Source organism: Bos mutus, chromosome 2 (assembly GCF_027580195.1).
Source record: "Bos mutus isolate GX-2022 chromosome 2, NWIPB_WYAK_1.1, whole genome shotgun sequence".
Taxonomy (NCBI): Eukaryota; Metazoa; Chordata; class Mammalia; order Artiodactyla; family Bovidae; genus Bos; species Bos mutus.
Genome location: NC_091618.1, coordinates 104,490,428 through 104,506,330, shown reverse-complemented (window position 1 = coordinate 104,506,330; position 15,903 = coordinate 104,490,428). Strand labels below are relative to the sequence as shown.

The 15,903-nt window shown below is 38.1% G+C and overlaps 1 protein-coding gene across 9 annotated transcripts in view; it reads left to right on the top strand.

Moving 5' to 3' along the window:
- Nucleotides 1–15,903, top strand: part of COBLL1 (cordon-bleu WH2 repeat protein like 1) — a 167,780-nt gene that overhangs the window by 18,433 nt on the left and 133,444 nt on the right. The window lies entirely within an intron of this gene.

The following is a 15,903-nucleotide window of genomic DNA, read 5'->3' as shown; positions in this document are numbered from 1 at the left end:
TAGTCTGAAAATTAACCCAGTATACCCTTGACTAAAAGCCTGTTGTTGAGAAAATAGTTAAACTAGCCTTATTTATTTTCCTGGATTCACTTTTTATGTTGTTGCTGCTGTTCTTCAGTTGCTCAGTCGTATCTTACTCTTTGTGACCCCATGGACTGCAGCATGCCAGGCTTTCCTGTCCTTCACCATCTCCTGGATGTTATATAGGAATATTTTCTCTATTCTTGGAGGTAAGTTTTGATGTCAAAGAAGAAAGACTAATTCAAAATTTTTTTGCCTAATTAAGATCCATTTTCCCTTAATTGTTGTTGTTGTTCAGTTGCTAAGTTGTGTCCAGCTCTTTGCAACCCCACGGAGTGTAGCATGCTAGGCTCCTCTGTCCTCCACTGTCTCCTAGAGTTTGCTCAAATTCATGTCTGTTGAGTTTGTGATGCTATCTAACCATCTCATTCTCTGCTGTCTCTTTCTCCTTTGATTGCCTTCAGTCTTTCCCAGCAGCAGGGTCTTTTCCAAGGAGTGGACACTTTGAATTAGGTGGCTAAGTATTGGAGCTTCAGCATTAGTCCTTCCAATGAATATTCAGGGTTGATTTCCTTTAGAATTAACTGGTTTGACCTTGCAGAACAAGGGACTCTCAACAGTCTTATCCAGCATTACAATTTGAAAGCATCAATTGATGCTTTCCAAATAAACTTGATAAGTTTAATGAAAAAATTCAGGCAGAATAAATTATACCCATGTACAGACTCTGCACTTGGAAAGTTTCTTGAGCACTAAGGTATTCCCGGTAAATATACTTTTTAAAAATATGGAGTGTGTTTGCTTTACAATGTTGTGTTAGTTTCTGTTGTACATTGAAGTGAACCAGCTATATGTATACATATATCCCCTCCGTCTTGGATCTCCTTCCCCCTGTGTTTTACAAGATAGTATGTAAAATCACATGGAGCCTTATTAAATGCTTCAAAGATTGAATGAATATTTGTAAATTCCTTCAAATTTCTACTAATTGAAAGGATCCGGGTCACAGTTGTTTAAGAACAGAGGATGATGGCTTGAGTGACTCTGATCACACAAGCAAAAAGCGTTTACGGAACACTGTTCACAAGGTTTGTGTTAAATCCGTGGCATGTACTACTGCATTTAACAGTCAACAACCATTCTATGAAGCCAGTGGAGTTGTTATCCAGGTTGTGCAGAAGAGGAAGCTGAGGGTCCTGTCTGGGGTCACATGGCTAGGCAGTGGCCCATCTCAGAGGGGATGCGTTGTTTTGACCACTTTGCACTCTACTTCCCTCCCTCCCCAACTGCTAGGGGGTGGCAAAGCCAATATAACAACTAATAATAGGAGTGATGTAAACTGCGACTAAACGTTTTTTGGTGTTCTGCTTTATTTTATTCCAGTTATTAAATGATATGCTTATCACAGAATATTTGAAAGCAATAAGACTATATGTAAAGAAAAATAATCACTATCTAGACCAACTGGAGATAACCACTGTTACATGGTTTACATTTTAGCATTCCCCAAGCTACTTTCTGAATAAGACATGGTAACATGTTTTCTGTCAAAACAACTTATATGGTCAAATAATTTTGGGAAAGTGAAAGTGAAAGATGCTCAGTCATGTCCTACTCTTTGCAACCCCAAGAATTCTCTAGGCCAGAATACTGGAATGGGTAGCCTTTCCCTTCTGCAGTGGATCTTCCCAACTCAAGAATTGAATTGGGGTCTCCTGCCTTGCAGGCGGATTCTTTACCAACTGAGCTATCAGGCAGGTCCCAATTTTGGGAAAGTCTGGGTTAAACAAAATGAAACTGTTTTATTCCCTAAAGGTCTTCTTGGAAACTTTACTATGCTAATATGTGCAATGGGCTTCCAAAATGGAAACATGGAAAATAACATTTTTCAAATTTATGAGAAGAACACTAATTTGTATCTTAAAATGAGTGTTGTCTCAAATATAGTTTAGATAAAATGCATCCTTCTAGGCTTTTAAATAAATATCTAAGTTTTTAACTACAAATACTATTTTTCTTTTCCTTTTCTCCAGGATTGTGTTATAGGTTATTCCAGCTATTTAAAACTCATTTAAAGATGCCTTTTGAAATAGTTGTATAACAAACCATATGTGGGTCTCTGTGTGTGTTTGCATTTCTTTTAAAAAATCTTTCATCTGTGGTTAACCATTTGGACCGTTTCCCATGAAATCATTAATAGGGTCTGAGTTTCAGATTTGGGTAAATGTGATTCCAGAGCTGAAAGACTGAAGAGTCTTTAGCAGTGAGGAAACCAGCCTAGCTAGAAACTGTGAAAACCATTATAAGTTTCAAAGAAATCTGTGTGGGATGGCCCTGTGACTTGCTCTCTGAGAGAGACATGCCAGAGGAAGAACATTCTTAGGGGGAATAGGAGTAGTCAGTTATTAGAATGGGCTGGGAATTTAGGTGTCTCTGTGTGTAATTAGCCACTTGGTTTGGAAGAATGCATTTCTTCACATGCAGCCTGTGTGGTCCCCAGGCTAGGCTTGATCTCCTCCCAGAAGCCTGGACACATGGGGAGTTTGGGTTAGTAAATCTTCCCTGGGTCAAGGAGGGTGAGAGGGCTGGGAGTCTCAGGCTCTGTTGAGGGGTGATAAAACTGGGCTTGGCTTTTGAGAAGGATGGTTGAGAACTTGGATTAATTGGGGTGGTTTGAGTTTGAAGTTCTTTAATAGATAACTCATTTTAACAACAACAAGGAAAAGAAATCTCCCTGAAAGAATCAACAGTTCATTTTTTTTTTTCCCCATTCAACAGTCACTTATTGAAGGTTAATGATGTGTCAGGCATTGGGCTGGGCATTGGCAGCTAATTATATTGAAAATATACAGTACATGGAAATTATATTCATGGAATAGAATTACTTTGGCTGGCATGAAAATGTGATTCAATCTTATTAAAAATACACATCTTTGAACAACCTCCAAGGCACAGTAAACAATACCCTCTCTGTTTTAAAATAAGTAAAGTCCAAATCTCTGAAATGCCAGTTACTCTGTAGTTTCAAATACTTTTTTTTTTCTTTTTCTTTTTTGCCTTGGTTAACATTATATCTGGTTCCTCAGATGACCCTTTCCTTGAATATAGAACTTATAAATGTAGATGTGCCCTCTCCCTCCCCACATGAAAATTCTCCTTGAAATTTGTTCTTCTCACTGGACTCTAGGAAGTTGTTAGCATTGACTTTCTTAGAACTGAGTGTCTAAACTGTCTTGCTCAGGCTGAGATTTTTAATGGCAAGACTGGAGAATGCTGCCCTCACTGGGGCAGTGGATTGCAAGGCCCGGTGAGGTGCCAAAGGGAAAATTCCTAAAGGGAATATCCAGCAGCCCAGGAGGCCTGAGGACCGTTGCTATGGCAGCAAGAGGTGGTTGGCTGTGGCCTGTTCCCTCCCCGCCTGGAGCTCCCAGCGGGGTGGTGGGGGTGTTGGGGGGGTACAGCTCAGCAGGCGTAGGGCAGAGCCACCAGTCTGACATCAGGCAACAGTGGAGGTTATTCTTCATCCTACTGGACTCCAGCCGTCACCTTTGTAGCCTTAAACTTGTGACTGATCTGTGTGAAGTGACAGTCAAGAAGAACTGGAAATAGTCTTGGCATTTCAGGACGATGTAGTATTGAATCCTGGCTCAGCCACTGAACAGTTAGGACATTTTGGACAAATTGTCTCACCTCTTTGCTTCTGTTTTCTTTTGCTTTTTTCCATCTGCAAATGAAGATACCTATTTCATAGGCTCAAGCCTGAGGTTAACTGGAAGTATTTGTTTGTGAAATCATGAAATATTGACAGAATAATAAAGCTCATTGGCTGTGATTTAAATTTAACAATTAAATGTCTATAGTTAAATTATTAGAGATTTTGAACATTAGCCATATGAAAAGTTCACATGATTGGTTTAAGCTGCTGACTCTTGGTTTCAAGTAAATTAGTATTTGACATTTGGGTAAGGATCATGGTTCCCAAATAAAAATCATGCTGTTTTGTAATTTGTTACTTCGTGGAATGTGGTTCTCTGTAAGCAGGCTTTCTCGTCCTTTACAATCATTGGAAAAGCCTCTACCTGGTAAGATGTGGAGATAGTGAGCACACAATATGTATATTGTCAATATTTGTTCCTTTTTTCCTCTAAAAAAGAAAATAACCAACTAACCAAATATGTTCTTTCACTGGGCTTAATTATTGGCAGTGTTTCCTGATGAAAAGAGCTTATCTTTGAGATTCCAAGGCAGTTCGCTCATGTATAAGAAGACCAGGTTTTATTTTTTGGACCTTCCCTATCCATGGCTCGGGTTTCACTCTTTTATCAGGAAGCTGCAGGAGCAGAATACAGGCTGGCCACCTGGTACCAGGTGTTCACATACTGTAAACTATAAATAACCATAAATGATCTGTAAGATGGGAACCATTTATGCATTGTTACAGATACCTGTCTTGAAGTGATTTGGTTGAACGGGTTATGCATTTCCTTCTAAGATTCTTGATGAGGTTAGTTCTCTTGACAGCACACATTCTCTTAGGTGTGGAGCACAAGGTGACATCTGCATAAAGCTGTTCTTTCTCATCACATGTGTTGGTGCCATCTTCATGTCCTGCCAGTTTCGTTTCCACATGATGTGCGCTCAGTCACGTCCAACTCTTTGTGACTCCATGGACTGTAGTCCACCAGGCTCCTCTGTCCGTGGGTTTTTCCAGGTGAGAATACTAGAGTGGGTTGACATTTCCTACTCCAGGGGATCTTCCCGACCCCTGGACTGTCTTCCCAACCCAACAATCCAAGTGTCTTGAGTCTCTTGTGTTGGCAAGTAGATTCTTTACCACTGTGCCATACCCATTCAATTCAAAGGTGTCAATGCCATTTCTGAAGGAAGGTAGATTATTACTTTGGTCATAAAGTGAACAGCTACATTGTTTTCTCACTACGGTATCCGAACCAGCTTCCCTGTGGTCATAAACTATAGAAAATTGATGAGAACCCTCAAGGTCGTGAAGAAAGAAGGGATGATCATGGAAGAGGGTAGCACATTATAGTGTGTTCACATTTTGAACTGATGTGTTTTGTTAAAAGTGCAAGCATTCTTATTGAAACTGGCTGCTATTTGAATGGTATGAACACTAGGTGCACGTTACTAGTTTGCGATTTCAGAGAAACAGACATACTTTGTTTCATGACAGTAGTTATATATTTTATGGGGCTTCCCAGCTGGCTCAGTGGTAGAGAATCCAATGTGGTTGACAGTTTGGCATCTTTTCTGGTATCACTGAGTCTTCACTTCATTTTTTTAGTTTTCAATTTGATTAAAAAAAAAAATCACTTTTGGCCTTGTAAAACCTTGATGGTTTCCAGTCTCATGGGGGAAAATAATTATGATTATTTTAAATGTGTATTTCTTAGATCATTTGTGATGTTTGAGGAACTCTTAAAATGTTTAATTTTTATTCACTTTTCTCTTAAAAATCTACTTCATACGCTTTATCTCATTTATGTTTCTATATTCATCTTTCTCTTATTGATTTTGTGAAAGTCCTTAATATGTATTTTGCTCTTAATATGGAAAAAATATTGACTTTTTATTTCTTGTGTTCTAAATATTTCTGCAGTCTTAATCACTTATCATGCAGGTTTGTTTATGGAAACATTTAGCATTCTAGTTTTTCATTATTTGAGAGACAATTCCATATGTTTTCCTTTGTCTTACTCAGAAATGCATGTACTTGCTTAGGAATGCATTACTGTATAAGTCTTAAAATTATTCCTTTATCTTAAACTTATGATAGATTAAATGTTTGACAGAAACAAACTGAAGTTAATCCTTTTGTGATATGAAATAAGATCTAAATTTTGAAAAATTGCCTCAACATTATCTATTGAACAACTGATCTTTTCCTACCAATTTGAAATGGCACATTTATTATATATGTTTTTGCTTCAGTGTTTGTTAATGTGTTGTTTTGTTTTGTGTCTGTGTTCTGTGTTTCTCTTCCACTCTGTTGATTTTTCTGCTTTCCTATGGGTCTAAAATGTTTTATTTAAATGTGTTTAGGGGTCTCTTTAGTATGTTTTAATGATCTGGTAGGGTAAGTCATCATGGTTAGTTTTCTTTTTAGAAATTCTTCTGGCTGCTCTCAGGCATTTCTCTTTCCATGTTAAATTTAGAATTGGAAATGAGAATTGATTAGCAACTTCAGTTTTTATGCAAATGTTTAGGGAATTGGTATTGCTATTCTATTGAATTTTCTCATTTGGGAACATGTCCCCAGCACTGTTCTCTTCCCTTGATGTCTACCTCTGTTAAGAACAGCAGAACTTACAGATTTTACCATTGGGAAAACGTATGCCTTCCTAGATGCCCTCTGCCAATAACACATCACCTTGAGAGCTACTGAATTAACCAAGTATCTACAACTAAGTAAATTAACTTTGTCATTACGGTACACTGCAGTGGTTTTCAAAGTGTAATCAGCAGTGTTAATATCAAGTGGGAACTAGATAGAAAAGCAAATTCTCAGACCTACTTAATCAGAAAGTCTGAGAGTGGAGCCCAACAGTCTTTTACTAAGCCCGCCAGACGATTCTAATTAAAGGGAAAGATTGAGAACTGGTGTAATGGATGGAGCATAGCACTGGAGTCATACAATTGACCCTTGAACAACACAGGTTTGAACTTTGGGCCTTCTTAAATGTGGGTATTTTTCACTAAATACATGCTACAGTAATATGTGGTCCTTTCTGGTTGAACCTATGGATAGATGCAGAATCCAGGATACAGAGAGCTGGTATAAAGTTACACTCAGATTTTCAACTTTGTGGAGGGTCAGTCTCCCTGTCCCCATGTTGTTCACGGGTCAACTGTAGTATAAATTCCCACTTTAGCCCTTTACTCCTGGGAAATATTGGGTACTTACATATTTTGTATTTACATATCCTCATCTGTAATATGGGCTGTTATGAGAATTACATGTGAGTGTATGTATGTGTGTGTGTGTATATATTTAAGAGAATTATATCTATACCCATAAGCAAAGGGTATAGACGCTGAGTAGCTATTATTGTTATCAGATTGCCTTCTAGTACACAATATGAGTATTAGATAGTTGTGACATCTTGGGAAATGGAGAGAAAGGTCTGGAAAGCAAGGGGTGTTGCTGGTTTTGTTGGGTTCTAGATACTGGGTGATGCCAAGAAAGGCATAAGTATTCCTAGTGTAGGACAGCGAGGATTAACACTTTCGGTCTTGTTTGTATGAACTCATAAACTAAATTCTAAAAAACTAAAACTAAACTAAATAATAAATAAAAAAGGTTTGATGCCTTTTAAGTGAGAAAACACGATAGCTCTCTATTATTGAAATCCCTGAATTCCATCAGGAATTCATGGAACCCTGGAAAATGGAAAAAAAAAATGTTACTCAGCATATGGATGGGTTAGTTTATGCCAGAAATGTCTAGGTATTGGGCATAAAATAGTGATTAGGGTTTGGATATAGCTTATGAGTGGTTCCCAATTGAATGATGGAAATACCTATTTGATGTGACACTATTGGTAGCAAGGCTAGGAAGAAAGGCACACGCGGATGGCTGTGAGAGCTCTGAGGCTTCCTGGAAGAAGTAACTCTTGAGCTGATCTTGAAAGACAAGTATATCCTCCTCCGGGAGAGGTATGTAGAAAATGCTGTAAAAACTCACCCAGTGATTAGTTCTGGTTGATGGCACCAGGGTTCTTGGAGTGAAGGTGACTTAAAGGATAGATGGAAGTTGCCAAGCCAGAAAAAGGAGACGGATATTGTAAATGGAGACAAACATACACCAGAATGCCCTGAAGGTTGGGGAATGTGGAGTAGTCCAGTGTGAGTAGAGCTCATGGGCTGGGCAGGGGCAGGTGAGGCTACAGACAAAGCTGAGCCCAGTTACGCAAGTTCTCCTAAGATTATGGTGGACTAAAACACATTTTGCTTTAGTACTTTGCCTTGTTTTTAGGTCTTCATCTTTTTTTTTTTTTTTTTTTTGGTAACCTGTACCATTACAATCATATCACCTAAGGAATTTAGTTTATGAGTTCAGAAAAGCATTTCTGTTTAAAAGTTCATGTTATGTAGCACAGTTTTGTTTTGTGTCCTATTTGGCCTTTCTCAGTATTAAAGACATGACTTGTGGGTTCAAAAGTTGGTTAGTGAATTCCAACAAAACCTCTTCCACCCTTGGGTGGGGTCTAGAATTATTCTTGCTGCGTGAAGCACCACTGCTAAGCGTGCTGTCAACATCCACATACCCGAGGCTTCCCCACCGAGTCTATGGATGTTTCTTATGCCTCACTGGAGTCATGCCTCGGAACTAGGCCATTTGACTGGGCCCTGAGTCCCTGGCTGGCTAATTTTTTACTCTTGGGGCCTGGATTTCTATGGCCTTTAATTAGCTGTGAGCCTGCTATGAATCAGAGAGACCCACCAAGAGCCTTGACCGCATCCCCAACCTGACATTCACGCATACCAAAGTGTCTTGAGACCTGGGCTATTGTGTTTTACCCACCAACTGACAGCCCTTTATTATAGTATAGCTACCTTTTATAACCAATACTGAACCTAAGCCTAGCGACTCTGGGGGGTTAATTTTGACTTTTGGTCTCACAGGCTGGTCAGCCCTTCTCACCCCCATGCCCCTTAGCCCACTATTTACTTTTATTCTGAGTGCAAGAAATGTATTTGTACATTATAAGAATTAGAAATGGCTGAATCTTGTGGATTCTTACAATAAAATGTCCTTTCACTTGATGTTCTTGTTTGAGCCTAGGCTATTTTGATAGCCCCTTTTAGCTCTGAGTTTTTACTTTACAGGATGTAATATAATTATAAGAATGTTTCCAAATCATGAGGATTTCTTATCAAGCTCCCCTTGCTCCCCCAAAAGGTGTTTCCTTACTATACTGTAAAGGCCAGACTCTGGAGCAAACACTGGGAACGCACGGATGCCTGGTCTTAACTTTCCTTTCTAGCTTCATCTCCCATCATCTCCCTCTATTCACATGCTTTTCAGACCTGGAGGTATCTCCTGAATACTGGGAAGTTTCAGTCCCCTTGCTTTGGTCAAGTGTTTTTTGTGTGGAATTCTACTGGCCCACCTCACTGCCCAGAGGAATCCACGCATTTTTTCCAAGGCTCAGTTGCAAATTCCACCTTCTCCTGGAAGTTTTTACAGATCCCCAAGCCAAATGTATTTCTTTTTACTTTTTGCTTTCACGGTACTTTGATTCTAACTCTGTCAGAGCATGTATTATTGTGTTTTATTTTTGTTTTGTTTATAAGCTTGTTTCTCACTAAGTTGTAAGTTTCCTAAGGGTAAGATTTATTTATCATTTTATCCACAATAGCAGTGGTTCACATTATTTTGTTCACAGTGGGTTTTCAATTACTGCTTTGTCCATTAGGATTTTGGTGGTCTAAGAAACTACTTTTTGCGAAGAGCAATGTAGTGGAAGGATTTGTGTTTTTCTGATAGTTGCCTATTTATTCTAGCCTGTTCTTTCTCTTTTCTCCTTCTTACATGTCAGAAGAATCTGGGTGAATGCTTGAGACTTTAAAAGGAATAGTTTGGGAAGGAGCACTCCCTAGGGACCTTTAACTAATTAAAGTGATTGCAGTGCTTTCATTGAAAGTTGCTTGAAAATAAGTCATAATCCTTATCATTTATTGATATGATTAAAACCAACTACTATGGCAACACTTTCACATACACTGGCTCACTTAGTCCTCCCAACAACCCTATGGGACTCATGTTTCATTCCTTTTTACACAGGAGGACACTCTGAGGCTCATAGTTTTCTTAACTGAGATGGAGGAAAGGATAGAATCATGTTTTCATGTCGTCTGATTCCAAAGCCTATATTCTCCATCACAGTGCTGTCCTGCTTTACCTGAACATTTGAATAGTGTATGTTTCTGACCCTACCTACCTGTTGCAGAGATCAAATCAAGTTCAGCTACAAGATCAGCTGGCAGTGGAAAAAGTAATTTCAGTGTGTACCCTTCCCCAAACTAGTGCTTATCAGCTTGTAGATGCTTAAGTTGACAACAAGGTAAATTAATTTATCAGAATCAATTATAAAGATGTTAAGTTAAAAATGTAAACATTAATTCAAAGACTTGTATATCATATAGAGTTGGTCAGTGGATAAACACAAAGAATTGATTTTTAGCTCTTCTTCCTTTGCTGTGTGATTAGAGGACTAGTAATCAGATCCTACTGGAGGGTGGTGGAAGATTTCAGAAGATAATGAGAATTTATACATTTTCTAGAGTTCAGGGTGATACCTTCAAATGGAGAAGGAAAAGCTGTGAATTGAATTTTTTTTTGCATATATGTCTACCTAGTTTTTCTTTACCTGATGTATGGAAGTTCTGTTTTTTCGTTTTTCTTTTCTTTTTCTTTTTTTCCTCTTTAATCAAATAGGATTTCCAGTGAAGGATCATTTGTCCTCAGAACTTTTGAATTAAGTCATCATTGTGGGAAAAATAAATTAGCAAAAGTGATAACTTTTATTTTACTGAACATCAATATTTATGCAGTGAGATAAAAGTGAATGGGACATTATTAGATTTATTTATTCAACAACTGTTGAGCACTTACTCTATTCAAAACTCTCTAATAGGACAGACCCAGTGATTTCTTCAGAGACCTCATAACTGATGATCACTAGAGAATACTCTTGAATTTTACACATGACAGCAAGAGTAATGCACAAAAACTGATGAACATTTATTAAGACCTTATTAGATGCTAAGGACTTCCCACTTGGTGCAGTGGTAAAGAATCTGCCTGACAATGCAGGAGACACGAGATGCAGGTTTGATTCCTGTGTTGGGACGATCCCCTGGAGAAGGATATGGCAACCCACTCCAATATTCCTGCCTGGAAATCCCATGGACAGAGGAGCCTGGCAGGCTACAGTCCATGGGGTTGCAAAGAGTCAGACACAACTGAGCACACACACTATTAGGTATTGGATCTTATGATATGTGTGTTAACTATGTTAGAGCATTTGTCTTTCTAACTTGTGTATGAGATACTACTATCTTTGTCCTTATTTATCAGATGAAAAAATAAAACAGAACAAAACCTGAGATAATGAGAGAGAAAGCAACTTCTCCAAGATCATCCTTGGTACTTTACTGCTACGATCCATCCTTTCAAAGTGTATGTGATTTTAGTATGTCTCATGTGAAAGACTTTCTTTAGAAATTACTTTTCCAAAACTTCTTGACAAACAATATTCTGCTGCCTGTTCTGACTTTGTCACATGAACTTGGGTCTGAAGATGTGCCATTTTCTTATTGAGTAACCTTGGGGAAGTTACTCTCAGAGCCCCTGTTCCCTTGCTCATAAAATGGCAATTAAAACATTTTCATGTATTTGTAAAGCACATGGTAGTAGATCCCTAAAAGCAGCTCCCATTTCTTTTCTCTTCTACTTTTCCATAAAATGACTCAATCACAAAACCATATAAAAAAGTAGTACTGAATTTTTTTTAGCTTGACCACTAATAATTTTCTTGTAAACAACATGAGTTCCAGCAGCCTAATAAGTTGTGAAGTTGGAAAGTAAACATTGAATTTGAAATTGGAAGTCTTGTGTTTTGTTTGCTACTTTGTTTTCCATTTCTTATTTTAAGAGGGATGGAAATGCTTTCAGTTGATAATTACCTCATGACTTTTACTACTTCTTCATATTTGAAAGAGCTACCAGCTCTGCAGTCAGGCAGAGAGAAATAATCCACACCCTCGATGTTCCATTTGGATGATGAGAGTCAGTTACATAATGGGAATAATGCTGTTTCCATCTCTCAAGCTAAACAACCGTGTGTGTGTGTGTGTGTGCGTGCGTGTGTAAGCTTGCACGTGTATGGGTGCACTCTCACACAGTCATGCTCAGTCATGTCTGACTCTTTGTGGCCCCATGGACTGTAGCCCCCAGACTTCTCTGTTCATGGAATTTTTGAAGTCAAGAGTACCGGAGTGGTTTGCCATTTTCTACTCCAGGGGAATCTTCCTGACCCAGGGATCAAACCCACGTCCCTTGCATCTCCTGCCTTGGCAGGTAGATTCTTTAACACTGTGCCATGTGGGAAGCAACTGTGATTCTAGATAAAATCTTTCCTCATGGGTAAGCTTTTCGAGTGCCCAGTTTGACTTTACAATTTCGTAACATTTGGTTATCCCCATGAGGTCTTTGAAGGTACATGGTTGTTTATCCAGTGGTTAAAGTAAATGCATGACTAGAAAATCTTTGTTGTTGATTAAACAAAGATGTCATATGACAGTGTGGATTTTCTTGTTGGTATTGTGTTAAACTGTGCTGAAAAACTAGACTTAAAGTAGCAACTTACTACAGTAAGATGTGCAATACTGTGTTAATTTAGTGTGTCCACATCATTCTGTTTGATACACCTATATGAATCATAATTAAAAGTATATGTCACTTTCTATAATTCTGGAAAAGTTGTTCAAAATAGCTTTTTTTAAATTTGGAACTTTGATTTTTGATCTTAAATATACTGAAAGAAGTTTATTTAGAGGAATCAATGTGAAATTTGGGGTGAGGTGAATAATCAAACCCTAATATATTTGAGTTTACATAAATGAACTTTTGAGAAGGAAATGGCAACCTACTCCAGTATTCTTGCCTGGAGAATTCCATGGACAGAGGAGCTTGGTGGAGTCCATGGGGTTGCAAAGAGTCAGACACAATTGAGTGACGAACACAACAACAACAAATGAACTTTATTGAGTTACACCACATTTATGGAGAAAATACAAAAGAGGACTATCTTGTTACACATCACTTTGCAACTGTGTGATTAAAGTTAATAACTTTTTAAAATAAGGTCTATTCTATTTTAAATCAGGGCCCTACTTTTTTTTAAACATAAAACCTAGCAAACAGTTATGAAGTGTTTACTTATTATAAGCCAGGCATTGTACCAAGAGCTTAGCATGTGTTTTATTTTTGTAGCAACTCAGAGATGAGAGCTAAGATGCTTGTTGAGCATCTGGAGGAATTCAGGCAGAGAAAGGCGAGACCTTGTCAAGATTAGAGACTTAGAAGGTGGTGAGAGCAGCAGGGTGGACCCGTTCACATTCACTTCACCACTCGTCTACCAGGCTTCTCGAGTATTAGAAGAATGGTCCCTATTTGATGAAGGTTTTTTCCTGTGGAAATGAAATTTGTCATTAATATTTTATTCTAGAATATAGATAAATACTGGATGTGAACCAAGTAGATTATGAAACTAGAGGACTACAGGGACAATGTATGCTTTACCCACTTCCCTACATTGATCACAAATGCCTAGCACACAGTAGACCGGTTAATTCATTTTTTAAATGGAATCAATTAAAATGAATTTTTGTAGAATTGTGGTATGAAAAAAATTATACATGTATAATGATTTAAATTTGTCTGTAAAGCAGGCATTAACCATAAAGGCATTCAGTGTCTTGTCTACTGATCTAGTTTCTTACATAATATAATGAATGTCAGAAATTCTATTGGTTTCCTTCTCTCTTATTTGTGGTGCTGGATGTTGGTGAAAGTGAGTCTCTAAATACCTCTAGTTGTGATGTCTTATGAAAATGCTACCACAGAGGATGATAAATTTATATTAATAGGTGTGAGTAGATGTCTAGCATTTGACTTGGAAGATATAAACGAAAACTTTTCCCCCTGCATTTTTGCAGATTGCTGTTCAGATTCTTGATTTATTCTTAGCCTTAACTTGATGGCAGAAACTTGGACTTGCTTTTTGTCTGTGTCATTTTTTAAACTTGTTAATTTCATCCTTAATGTTTGATTTTTTTCTAGAATACCTCTTTTTTTTATTTTCCAGAATATCTTTTTAAAATCAGTAGTCATAGAGGCAAGGAAATTGAGAGAGAAACTGGTGCAAATATTTGCATTGGGGTGTGGAAAGTCTAACCCAATATAGACACTGGTCACACATGATGGATTTTAGCTCTCTAACAGTCACTGTTTATATATATTTCATTGAATCTAAAATGCTATCGAGTTTTAGGTTCACCTTTATTTTATATACTACTAAAAGAAAAAACACTATCAATTAAACTAGTACACTGTTCTTAAGTTTTTCTTTTTTTTATTAAGGCATAATTGTATGGTAAAATTTACTTAGTTTAATGTTTATTGCTGCAAGTTTTGACAAACAAATGCAGTCTTAACATACCATCCCAACACTATCAAAACTGAGCTATAGAAAAATCCCATACACCATATATTTCCAATTAGTTTTTATATTTAACAATGTTGAAAGAGATTTTAAATAAATTTGACATATTTAATTATGTTGTTGTTCAGTCACTGAGTCATATCTGACTCTCTGTGACCCCATGGACTGCAGTACACCTGGCCTCCCTGTCTCTCATGGTCTTCTGGAGTTTGCCCAAGTTCGTGTCCATTGAGTTGGTGATGCTGTCCAGTTATCTCATCCGCTGCCACCCCTTCTCCTCCTGCCCTCAGTCTTTTCCAGTATCAGGGTCTTTTCCAGCGAATCGGCTTTTTGCATCTGGTGGCCAAAGTATTGGAGCTTCACCTTCAGCATCGGTGCTTCCAATGAATATTTTAGGGTTGATTTCCTTTAGCGTTGACTGGTTTGATCTCCTTGCTGTCCAAGGGACTCTCAAGAGTCTTCTCCAACACCACAGTTTGAAAGCATCAATTCTTTGGCACTCAGCCTTCTTTATATATGGTCCAACTCTCACATCCTGACATGACTACTGGAAAGACCAAAGCTTTGACTCTGCAGATCTTTGTTGGCAAAGTGATGTCTCTGCTTTTTAATGTTGCTTTTCTTCTAAGAAGCAAGCATCTCTAATTTCATTTAAATTCTATTTCTTGGATATAAAGAATTTCAATTTAATTATTATTTTTTGGTAATCATAAAAAGAAACATATAAATAAAATAAACATTTTTTCCCCCTTAAATTTCTGCATATTCTGAGTCTGATTCTTTTTTTGGACTCAGAGTTGTCAGTGACTACTATTTCATTCAATCTCGTCCTCTGCAGTCAAGAGCATGGAGGATGATACGGCACTCCTGGAAATACGCTCTGTTGTTGGCTCCTGGGATTTTTCCTTCAAGTTGATTATATCCATTATATAAATTTTGGCTAACATTTTCTTATTTGACTAACTTCTAGGTTTTGTTTTTCTCTTGAGTGGACTGTCACTGAAAGTTAAGCAACTTCTGTGCAAAGTCGGTAGGAACTTTCTCACATATTGAGGCTTGAAGCCTTTGTGTTATTCTTTCAGTTCAGTTCAGTTGCTCAGTCATGTCCAACTCTTTGTGACCCTATGGACTGCTGCACACCAGGCCTCCCTGTCCATTGCCAACTCCCGGAGTTTACTTAAACTAACGTCCATTGAGTCAGTGATGCAGTCCAGCCATCTCATCCTCTGTCATCCCCTTCTCCTCCTGCCTTCAATCTTTACCAGCATCAGGGTCTTTTCAAATGAGTCAGTTCTTCCCATCAGGTGGCCAAAGTATTGGAGTTTCAGCTTCAGCATCAGTCCTTCCAGTGAATATTCAGGACTGATCTCCTTTAGGATGGACTGGTTTGATCTCCCTGGAGTCCAGGGGACTCTCAAGCATCTTCAACACTGCAGTTCAAAAGCATCAATTTTTCGGTGCTCAGCTTTCTTTATAGTCCAACTCTCACTTGTTGGATGCATTAAGTCATTGGTCTCCTTAGCTGTTTCTTGCTTTCACGTATCTTTGTCTTTTCCAAGAGCTCTGGTAATTTCTTTACCTCCTGCTGTTTTATCTGGTTGGCATTATCAAATGAGTAGCTGCAAGAGTGCAC